We start from the raw sequence: 12,180 nt of genomic DNA on the forward strand, positions 1-12,180 counted from the left end.
TGATGCATTATGGGCTTATCGAATTGCCTTTAAGACTTCGATTGGTATGTCTCCATTCAGGATGGTATATGGGAAAGCATGTCACTTACCGGTTGAACTCGAACATAAAGCGTACTGGGCAGTCAAGCAGCTAAACATGGACTTGAAAGCTACTGGAGAAGAAAGGATGCTGACTTTGAACGAACTCGATGAGTTTCATCTTGAAGCATATGAAAATGCCCGGATCTATAAGGAGAAGACAAAAAGGTGGCATGACAAGCATATCCGGAGAAAGGAATTTGAAGTAGGACAGAAGGTGTTGTTGTTCAATTCTAGACTTCAGCTATTCTCCGAAAAACTTAAGTCTAGATGGTCCGGACCATTCACTATTACAAGGATTCACGCATCCGGAGCAGTGGAAGTTACATATGAAGAAAAGGGCACTTTCACGGTCAATGGACAGAGATTAAAGCCATACATTCATGGGGTGATGAGTTGCAAATTCATCCCAATCCGGCTTGACATCCCAACTTGAAGGATTGAGAGAGTCGAGCTATCGACTAAAAACAAACGCTTCTTGGGAGGCAACCCAAGTGTTTTTAATTGTTTGTTTTTCAATTTGGTTGTTTGAATTTGTTGAATTCATTATGAGTTTGTATGATTTTTAATGTTTGTGTTTTTGGGTGTTTCAGGTGAAGTCTTCAGCCAAAGAAAGGAATTAAAATGCTCCAGACTTCGCCGCGGCGAAGCATTGTGAAGAAGAATTCGGTATGAAAATGTTCCAGACTTCGCTGGGGCGAAGAAGTATTCTTCGTTGTGGCGAAGAAACCTAAAAAATTGGGTTAGCTCCTGGAAGTTTTCGCCGCGGCGAAGAAGAAAATTTTTTTTTTCGAAAATTGGCTAAGGCATTTCGCCGGGGCAAAGTAAGCCTTGTATCCTCGGGAAGTTTTCGCCCCGGTGAAGAATATTTCTTCGCCGCGGCGACGATGCTTTTCTATAAATACCCACTCTTCTTTTTCATTTGTAAGGCAACTTTTCATTTTCATTTGAGAGAAATTTTTTAAAAAAATTCAATCTTTTACCTCCCTAGTGCTTTTCCAACCAAATTTCTTACTCCATTACCCTCCTAAACACCAAAACAACCCATTTCAACAACAATTTTCGCGAAAATTTCATGAAAATTTTTGGATCCAAAATTTGGGGATTTTCAATCTGGGCTGTTTCTGGTTCAATTGGTGGTGAATACTCCTTCATATTGGTAAGATCTCAAGTACCCAAAGCTTTTTATCGCAAAATTTCAAGTTATTAATTGTAGATCTGAAAATTAGTATTGCGATTGAGTTGTGGAATTTGGGTGATTTTGAGCATTGAGTTTGTTAGAGGAAGAGTAGTTCGTGCATTGGGTGATTGTGAGGGGTGTGGGTTTTTGAAATATTGAAGTGTTTGTGTGAAATTGAAAATTTGTAGTTTGGGGGTAAAGCGCAAATTTTTGGAAGTGTTGGTTGCCTTTGCAGGATTGAATTGATTGTGTAGAACAATTAGGTTTGAATTGTTGGGGTAAATTTTTGAGTGAATTTTTATCGTGAACAATGGCTTCCAAAATTAAGCAACCATACAAGGGCAAGAGTAAGAGTAAAGGGAAGAATGTTGACAACCGTTTTGTTAATGATGAAGCCCGTAAAAGGTATGAGGGGGAAATTCAAAGAAAGGATAAGAGAATTATTCCTGAGCGCGGATTGACCACGAGTCAGGCCTTGGATTGGAGTAGAGGGAGACGTTGGGAGTTGTTTACACGTGCTCCTGAACAACCGGCTGTAGAGCCGCTGGTAAGGGAGTTCTATGCCAATCTCCCGGATTGTCATGAAGATAGAAACATGATCAATGAGTTCTATTACCTGCCTGAAATTCTCACATATGAGTATGTACAGTTTAAGAGATCACAGTTTGAGGACAGTGTCATCCCTCTGGTCATTGCAAAATCGGATGCAGATTGGGCAGTTTCAAAGAAACAGAAGAAGACTTTGAAGGGAACTTAGTTGACACCGATGGCTAGACTGTGGCAATATTTTGTATGTGCGAAATTGATGCCGGAATCGTACTATAGCACTGTTACTCATGAGAAGGCAGTATTGCTTTACTCAATTGTCATAGGGAAGAGTATCAATGTGGGAGACATGATCCTGAATAGTATTAAACTAGCCTCCAAACCAGGGCGAACAAGTTACGGGTTCCCATATCTCATCACAGCCTTATGCCGTAAAGCTGGAGTCACGGTTCAGGATGACGAGCACCATATTCATGCTGCCCTAGTTCTAGATTCAGAGTATTACAAGAAGCACCTTGATCGTTCGGAAGCTGCGCAACCAAGAGCAGGGGCAAAAAGGCAGAGAACAAGCCTTGCCACATCATCCAGCTCCACAAGTACACAGAAAGAGATGATGCAGCAGATGATGGGTTTAGTGAAATATATGAAAAAATGTCAGGATTGGCTGGTGGAGCAGACTCAGATGATGCATGAGTTGCAGAGGAATAACTTTAAGGAGCTCAACGTCGACACTTCAGCATACCAATGGGCCGACTGGAACTCAGATGAGTGGATGGACTCCAAGGAAGAAGAGGAAGAAGAAGAATGAGCCGGAGCACCTGTTTTTGTTTTTTTTTTTTTTTTGTTTATTTGCTTTTATTTGATTTCGTTGTTCATTCTAAACATTAAACTCAGTTTTATTTTTGTTTTGGATTTTGTTTAGTTGTTTAGTTGTAGTTGTTGCAAGGACGAGATTAGGTTGTAATATTTTCAAGTTAATTGTGAACTTGTGCTAACATAAGGGACACCACAGTTTCAATTGTTTTGACAGATTTTGGGTGATGAAAAGTCCGAGAAAGGGTGTTCATTATGGAGTGACACTTCATGGATTAACCAGGGAGCATTCTCGTACCTTTGTTGTTTTTGTTTTTATATATTCTTGATTTATGCATAATGGAACATTGGGGACAATGTCATGTTTAGTTTGGGGGTAGGAAATAGAATTAAAACCTAGTTTACGGGTATATTGGCTGGAAACCAGTGCCCGCCTTAAAAATTGCCTAGCAGTACTTGGCAACCTCTGGTATAACAACGCCACGTACACCTTAAACTGAAAAAAAAAAAACCTAGTTTAAGGGTATATTGGCTGGAAACCAGTGGCCGCCTTAAAAACTGCCTAGCAGTACTTGGCAACCTCTGGTATAACAACGTCACGTACTGTAATGCCCCAGTTGAGGTACATAGTTAAGATTTGATGATTGGCTTGAATGTTTATTGATTTGTCCTCATTGGAGCTTGCATGTTGTCATTTTCGGTTGGTTGGCCCTTAGTTGGATTAATGAGTTGCTTTGGTTGAGTGTTTGCCCTGAAAATTATGAAGAATTGGCGAAATTTTGGGGTTACAGGATTCGCCAGGGTGAAGAAGAAGCTTCGCTGCGGCGAGGAGGTGCTGCTGTCCACAGAGTAGCTGCTGGAGTATTTTGCCACGGCGACGGAAGCTTTTTCGCCGCGGTGACGGGCCGGCTGAAAAATGTGTTAAGTTTTAGATATTTTTCCCTAAGGGCAATTTGACCATTCTACGCCTAATTAGTAGGAAAAGTGGGGAGTAAAATGTAAGGAAAGTGTGGGGGTGTGATTGTAATGAATCAAAGGATATAGATGGAATTTCTAAGAAAGAGCAAGGGCATTATGGGAATGAATGAGGATATTTGGAGCTAAAAAGGGTTGAAGCTTAGTGAACCCTTCATTCATTCTTCTTCCACCGCCTCCTTCATTCTCCATTCCTCTCAAGTTTTCCTTCAATCTTTCAAGGATTCAAGAGGGCTTTTTGAGTAGTTCGAAGTGGGAAGTTAATCTAAAACATCCTAAGGTAAGGATTCTTGCTTTAGATGTTAATTTTACCTTTATATGAGGTGAAGTCTTATAGCATGGTTGGTTAAAATTGTAGAGAATAGACAAGTTATCAAAGGTAAAGAGAAGTGCTAATGGAATCACTCCATCACAAGTAAGTAAAATCCAACTCAAGCTAAAGTTTAAGAAATCATTTGAGTAGAGATTTCTTTATGTTTGTATGTATTAAGCTTGTTGAGAAATTGAGTTGAGATGTTATGAGTATTTATCCATGTTGTGATTGATTACACTTCATTTAAGAGAAGTGTTAAAATGTGATGAGAGGATGTAGTTTGAGATGGAGTTTGGAAGGTTTTGAGTGAACCTTTTTAGAAGCGTTTTTCCTTGATAGGAATTGTAGCTTTGTGAGGGAGTTTTCTCCCATTTTGGATGGTTAGAGAAAGAAATAGAGCTATTGTTATAGTGGAGTTTATATATGCACTTGAGTTGTTTGATGAAATGCCTAAGAGAAGCATGAGAATGAGTTATGAACCTTAATTATTGCAACATTTCATATTGGCATTTCCTAAGTGCATTAATGAGCATGAACCATCCATATGCATTAAGTGTGCATTGAGGAAGAACTTGAGAAAAGGTTGAGATAGAGTAGAGAATACTCTAAAAGTTAAGCTACATTATGATGAGTAGCTAGAGAAAGAGTAGAGATCTTGTGCACAAGAGTTAAAGAAGAGAATAGAGTAAGTTGTGCGATGGGGAACCTGTGAGTGATGAGTAGAGTCACGAGAGTGGGTGCTTTGTGATCCCCAGCTGTGCCTCCAGTCAGATGAGGCCGTGACCGTCACGTAGAGTGGAACATGAGGTTTTAGCCGTGCCTCCGGTAAGAAGAGGTCGTGACATTTGAGAGATAGAGAGAAAGCATGTACATTCATATGGCCAAAGGTTCCGAATCCATGCATGACCAAATCCGATCGGTAGAGAAAACGAGTAAGTCACGAAGAGTGGGTGCTTTATGATTCCCCAGCCGTGCCTCCGGTCAGAAGAGGCTGTGACATACATCAGAGAACTTATAGAGAAGAGTATCAGAAACAGAAACAGAAATAGAAAGAAAACAGAAATGAGAAAAGGTCACAAGTAGTGGGAGCTTTGTGATCTTCTGGCCGTGCCTCTAGTAAGACGGGGCCGTGACATATGAGTGAGTAAAAGTCACGCAGAGCGGGCTTGAGTTCCCGGCCGTGCCTCCGGTGAGATGAGGCTGTGACATTCAAATGAGAAAGAACAGAGAGAGAAAAGTATAAGTCACGAAGAGTGGAGCGAGTTCCAACCGTGCCTCCGGTAAGATGAGGCCGTGACATTTAAGAAACAGTTGATAGAAAAAGAGCTATGTGGAAGAGAAACAGAGAGAACGAGAGAGTATTGTAAGGAAAAGAATTAAGAGAAAGAGTTACGGGGATAGATTAGTAGAGGATTTACTTAGGGAGCCTTTTTGTGCTCACTCCGTCATTTTCCTTTGTGGTTGCAGGTTCTAGGTGAGATGCAGTCGGATGGGCATCGGCAAGCGAAGAGAAATAGTTGCACTGTCCACCCCGTTTTTGAGAGCTTTTGTATATATAATACTTTATATTTGTGTAAAGTATATGTATATTTAATAAAAGAAAAATTTGGGCCCATCTATTTATGTTATAATATATGTATTTTATTATATGTATTTTCTGAGTATATGAGTAGAAAACAGCTGTTACACGTACACCCTAAACTGAAAAAAAAAAAAAAGTTTTAGTTATTTTTCCTTAGTTTGTTTGTTTTTGCCGATGATGAATTGTACAAATCAATAATGAGAATTGGGTTGTTGAAATCTTATTGTTGAGAAATGTTAAGCATTGCTTTAAGTTTTTGTGTATTGACTGGATTTTTATTGAGGTTTGTTGAGTGGTTCAGCCACAATGTTCATTTATTTCGGCATGCTTAGATTCATTTTATGTGATCAGGTGAAGTTTGATAATGTTGGTGGACTCTAGAACCTAGTAGAGAAGTGCTTGAGGCGAAATTTTAGGATTAGACATGGTTGAGGAGATGATTTAGGCATCTTGTTGGAACGTTTGAGCCTTTCTAGCCGACCCAGGAATGAAATTGTCCCTAGTCACCCGTTTAAGCCGTATGAATCAGTTTTGCTTTATTTTTTTCTTGGCAAACTGAAAATTGTCCAATCCTGTTACCCTAAACACTTTGTCGTACCCTTAGGAGAATTCGGCCTTAGTGCAAACACAAAGAACGGGAAAAAGAGTTGTACGAATAAGCCAAAAGAATAGTTTGGGGGTTGTGAGAAGGCCAGAAAAAAAAATTATAAAAGAGGTAGTTCACCTCAATTCAATTGATTGTATATGAAAAAAAAAAAAAAAAAAAATTTGGTTCCATTGCAGGGTTTAAGGGTATACCGGCTGGAAACCAATAACCGCCTTAAAAACTACCTAGCAGTACTTGCCGACCTCAAGTTTAACAACGCCACGTACACCTTAAACCCGCGCATTTGTGGCTTCAAAAATAAGAAGGATACGAGTTTGAGGATGGTCAATAAGTGGACACGTGGATTGTTAGTTGAAAAGAAGTGGAGTTCGATTTGACTTGAGTGTTTGCATGAGGAAAACCGAGTTCTCTTACTTTGTTTTTCCTATCCTTTTCTTGGAACCCACTACCCGAGCCTAACGTTACAACCTTTTAAAGACCTTTTGATTCTCATCTTTGTTTAGTCCTCATTAGTGGAGAGTAGTTCGATATTTAAGCTTATGGAGTCTGCCACCATTTGATAAACTTTATATTTTTGCATAAAATAATTCGGGAAGTTGGGATGTGGATTGAAGTGGGGATCACCTACTTGGTGGACCGATTGAGGAAGACAGTCGATAATGCTTATAACTTCTTGGAGTTTTGAACATTTCCTTATAATAATTTTTCAACAACTTTTGAGACTTGTGCAATTTCTAGGAAATTTGTTTGTTGAATTTGAGTCTTGCTGGTTTTGTTCATTTTCTTGTTTTGTTGTGTGTGTTTTGTGTTTTCGTTCATTGTCTGTGTTTTTGTTTTTGTTGGTTTTGTACCGTATGCTCGGGGACGAGCATATCGTTAGTTTGGGGGTATTTGATAATCCGTGGATTATACAGTTTTCATTAGACTTTTTAATCGGATTTCAGGTACTTTCTGATGCATTTTGACCTGAATTGTTGCTTAATTCTTTACATTTTGTGTATCAGGTTAAAATGGACATTTTGAGCAAATAAGGACAAAATTGGAAGTTTTTGACTCAGAAGTTAGTGGACCTCAGAAGTTAGGAGAGTTCTGAAGCAGGATAAAGCACGATGAGGCTTGTTCCAAAGAGAAAGCACCGAGAATCGAAGAATTAAGCGAAATGCAAGCAGAGTGGCAGTTCTGTAATTTTAGAACTTTTCAAGAAGCTTCGCCGCGGCAAAGACTTGTCCGTCGCTGCGGCGAAGTACGCTAGACACGAACAAGTCTGCTTCTTTCTTTGCCGTGGCGAGATTTCTTCTTCGTCGCGGCGACATTCGTAATTTTCAGTTTTGTAAAACGCACAGTTTTACTTTGTGCAGGTTTTTTTGAGAAATTTGGGGCGGGGTATAAAAGAAACACTTAACCTTTTTGCCCTAGGTCGTCGAAGAACTAGGGTTAGCAACTTTTGCATTGTTTTTTATTTATCTTGAAGAGATTCAGCGATTAGAAGGGGGAAGATTGGATTTTGAACCAAGGGATTCATCATTTGGGGAGATTTCTTGTCCTCTCTCTTACTTTTCATTATGTTGAACTTCATTATTATCGTTTTTCTTATTTGTAGTGTTAATTTAGCTATGAACTAACCCATTTTGGGTTAGGGTTTTGATTGTAATTTGGATTTCTAATGGGTTAAGTTATTTATCATGTTATGTTCATATGACTATGCTTTGATTGTGTGTTTACTTTGAGTTTTAAATGTTTTATGTGATAAACATGATGAGATTGAGAAATAATTCATATTAGGCTTCTTGGGTATTCACCATTATAGTATTGGATGCTAGAGATAGATTCAAGAATTAATGAAATCATTGTAGGATTCTTGTGCTTAATTAGTTTGGAATTGTTAACCTTCAAATTGTTAGGTGCGGAAGGTTAAAAAGGAAGAATAGGAAAACATAGCCTGAGAAGGTATGTTTAATACCTTAGTGAGTTCGGTTTACAACCAATGCATATGAATGTGAATGTAGTGTAATTTTTAGGTTTAACTCATAAAATCCGAATGAAGTCAAAACCCTACCCTTTTTACTTGAATTGATTTTTATCCGTGATTTTCATCTTGCATTCATAGTTAACTTTAGTTTAAAATTTATTGTTCAGTTTAATTAGAAATAGCTCCCATCAATCCAAAGATTTCGGCTACTCCAACTTGAAAACGGTAGAACACTTAGTGGTTAGCTAACAATCCTCGTGGGAACGATACTCACTCATCATTATATTACTTGTGCGATTAGTATACTTGCTACATATTGCATGTTGTAGGAAACACACATAATCTATCCCCGTAACTCTTTCTCTTAATTCTTTCCTTACACTCTTCTCATATCATTTATTTTCTCTTTCTGTTTCTCTTTCACATAGCTCTTTTCTATCAACTTTCTATTGTATGTCATGGCTTCATCTTACCGGAGGCACGGCTGGGTGGAGTTCACAAAGCACCAACCCACTGTTCGTGACTTCCGGGTGGAGTTCACAAAGCACCAACCTATTCTTCATAACTTTCGAGTGGAGTTCACAAAGCACCAACCCATTCTTAGATTTTTCTCATTCTCTTTACTTTTAGAGTAGCCCATTCACAAAGTTCTCTACTCTTTCTCAAACTACTTCTCAATGCACAATTAATGCATAAGGATGGTTCATGCTTAAAGTTTCTTACTTAATGCACTTATGAAATGCACAAATGCAATATTACATCAAAACAGTCATTCTGCGCAGGTCACACTCAAGAAGGCATAACTTGAGTTATACACCTTGGATTGCTACGGTTATGGTCTCGTTTTAAAGCTTAGAGACAAGGCTACAACGTTTACATTTTGGTCTCAACCCAGTTCTATCTGTAAGATGCCCAAAAGTTACTCAGAAAGTCACGGCTGTGACAGGGCAGTTTTCACTTAGGCAAATCATCAAACATTAATTGTGCATAAACAAACCCTAATTCAATTATCATTCTATTTAGTTCTCAAACCATCCAAAATAAGAGAAAAACTCTCTTGTAGCATCACATACCTATATGGCAAACACACTCCACAAAAAATTCTCCAATTCTTCTAATTTCAACCCATCATTAAATCATCACATATACTTCTCATATTCAAATATATCCAACAACAAGCATAATTCATCATCAATCTCATCTCAATTTCTCAATAATCACAACATATGCATATTTAAAAGAAATCTCTACTCACTTGAATTCTTAAATTTTAGCTTGAGTTGGATTTTGAGTGGAATTTACTTACCTTGTGCTTGAGTAATCTCTCCTAAGCTCTCTATTCTTGTTGGATTCCAATCTTCTCTTAACCCTAAGCATAAACTTCATAAGAACTCAACCTTTACACAAATAAATCATAGATAAAGAGCTTGAATCCTTACCTTTTGATGCCTTGAATCAAAACCCTATGAAAATCTACTCAAAAGCCCTCAAATTCCTTGGAAAAGTGAATGAAAATTTGAGAGAAAAAAGGAGGAGGAGTGTGGGGGGTGGAATGAACGAAAATGAGGGTTTCAAACCCTTAACACTTTAATTTATAACCACACTTTCCCATTTTGCCCTTGCTCTTTCTTAGAAATTCCATCTATGTCCCTTAGTCAATTTACAATAATGCCCTCATTTTTAATGCATTCTCTATGAAATTCTATCTCTTTTCACTCCCCACAATTTCAACTAATTTTGAGTGAAAAGACCATTTTACCCCTAATGAAAGTTTAAGGTATTTTCTCTACATTTTTCTCAAAATAACATTAACAAAAATTCAACTAAAGGCCAACCAATATTAACAATATATCAACCCAAATAAAAGCAAAACAATAAACATTCAAGCAATACACCATAACTTAGCTACGTACCTCAAGTGGGGTGTTACAGTTATCTTGAGTGATAACGTAGGTTTATGGATCAATTGAACGCAGCAGAAATTAAAAATTTTCCTGATCCACAAACCAAAAACCCTAAGATCCTTATATTGTTTTACATTGTTTACATATTAAATAAATATTAAATTTTTTTAATAGTTTCGTATCAGCGTTTGGAGGCTCCTTCTATTGATTTCATACCTCTCATGTCGAGCATTCTTTTGATATAGCTCCTTGAGGTGCAGAATTATGCCATGTGCATCCATATTCTCATGCTTTTTTTGTAGCTCAGATGTCATTGATGCTAGCATAATGCATTGAACATTATCAACATCATCAAGGAACTTTTGATAAGTATCCTTAGCTTCCTAAGTGGCATCAGGTGCAGACTCAGCCGGATAAGGCTTATCAAGGACATACAATTTCTTTTCAGACTTAGTACAATTCGAAGATTTCAATACCAATATGAGAAATTGGATCCATCCAGCCAGTTGTCTTTCTTGGTTGCAGTGATAGCTTATTATTGCTCATTTTAATTAACCTACAAATGCAGAAAAACAAATGTTATTATAATGTTTATTATTATTTAACAAGGTATTTTATTAAATAATTGCTCCCACTATTTTCCTCAAGTTAATAGCCCTCACTATTAACCTGGGAAAACCTGTTGGCTTTCCTAGTGGACCGAGATCCCATCTAGCCCATTTAAAACCTTCGCTTTAGTAAACAAGCCAAAATAGGTTGATTAGGTAGGTCAACAAACTTTATTCACACTAGTGATAGCTCCAACTACCAATTTCAAATACAAAATAAGCCAACAAACAGTTACATAATTCAATGGCCCAAACCATTGTCCTCAAGTGCAATTCTCAGTATGAGTAGAGTGGACATTACATGTCACCACGTACACATAACAAGTGTACTTCTCTACTATGCCTATGACGGGTTTATCAACCTTCACTTTGGCAAACAAACAAAATACATCATTTAACTCGACCCATGTAATGACTGCTTTACACTAGGATACTCAGAAAAATATATCAAGTAGAATATATGTACATTAGCAAAAGTAAATGGGCCCACAAATTTTCTTTTATTACATATAAGCATTCTTTATACAAAATAAAAGATCATTTACAAAATGATATTAAAACAGCGTACAGTGTAGCTATTGCTCCTCGCTTGCCGACGCCCATCTGACTGCGTTCTCACCTAGATCCTGCAACCATAAAGAAAACAACGGGGTGAACACAAAACAATGCTCAATAAGTAAATCCTCTACTTGACTGTCCCCGTAATTCTTTCTCTTAATTCTTTCCTTACACTCTTTCTCATCTCATTTATTTTCTCTTTCACACAGCTCTCTTAACTTCTGTTATATGTCACGGCCTCATCTTACCGGAGGCACGGCCGGGTGGAGTTCACACAGCACCAACCCACTCTTCATGAATTTCGGGTGGAGATCACAAAACACCAACCCTTTTTTCATAACTATCGGGTGGAGATCACAAAACACTAACCCGTTTTCATACCTATCGGGTGGAGATCACAAAGCACCAACCCTTTTTCATAACTATCGGGTGGAGATCACAAAGCACCAACCAGTTCTTAGTGCTTTTCTCATTCTCTCTACTCTTAGAGTAGTTCATTCACATAGTTCTAGTATTCATAGTGTAGCTTACTACTTAGAGTAGGTTAGTCACAAAGTTCTCTACTCTTTCTCAAACTACTTCTCAAATGCACAATTAATGCATATGGATGGTTCATGTTCATTAATGCACTTAGGAAATGCCAATATGCAATGTTGCAAAAATTAAGGTTCACAACTCATGCTCATACTTCTCTTAGGCATTTCATTAAACAACTAGTGTGAATACCTATACTCCATTTTATTTATAAGTCTATCCCTATCTTGAACCATCCAAAATGGGAAAAAACTCCCTCACCAAGTTATAATCCCTGCCATAACTTAACACTTCTAAAAAGATTTCTCAATCTCCTCCAATTTCATCACAAACGACATTCTCATCACACATCACACTTCTCAATTGAAGTGTATTTAACAATCACAAAATAACTACTCAACTCAACACAAGTTCTCAATAACATAACATATATCATGCATAAATAAATCTCCACTCAAAGGATTTCTCCAATATCAACTTGGATTGGGATTTACTTACCTTGTGATGGTGTGA

This window comes from Pistacia vera, unplaced genomic scaffold, assembly GCF_008641045.1.
Source record: "Pistacia vera cultivar Batoury unplaced genomic scaffold, PisVer_v2 Contig29, whole genome shotgun sequence".
Lineage (NCBI taxonomy): Eukaryota > Viridiplantae > Streptophyta > Magnoliopsida > Sapindales > Anacardiaceae > Pistacia > Pistacia vera.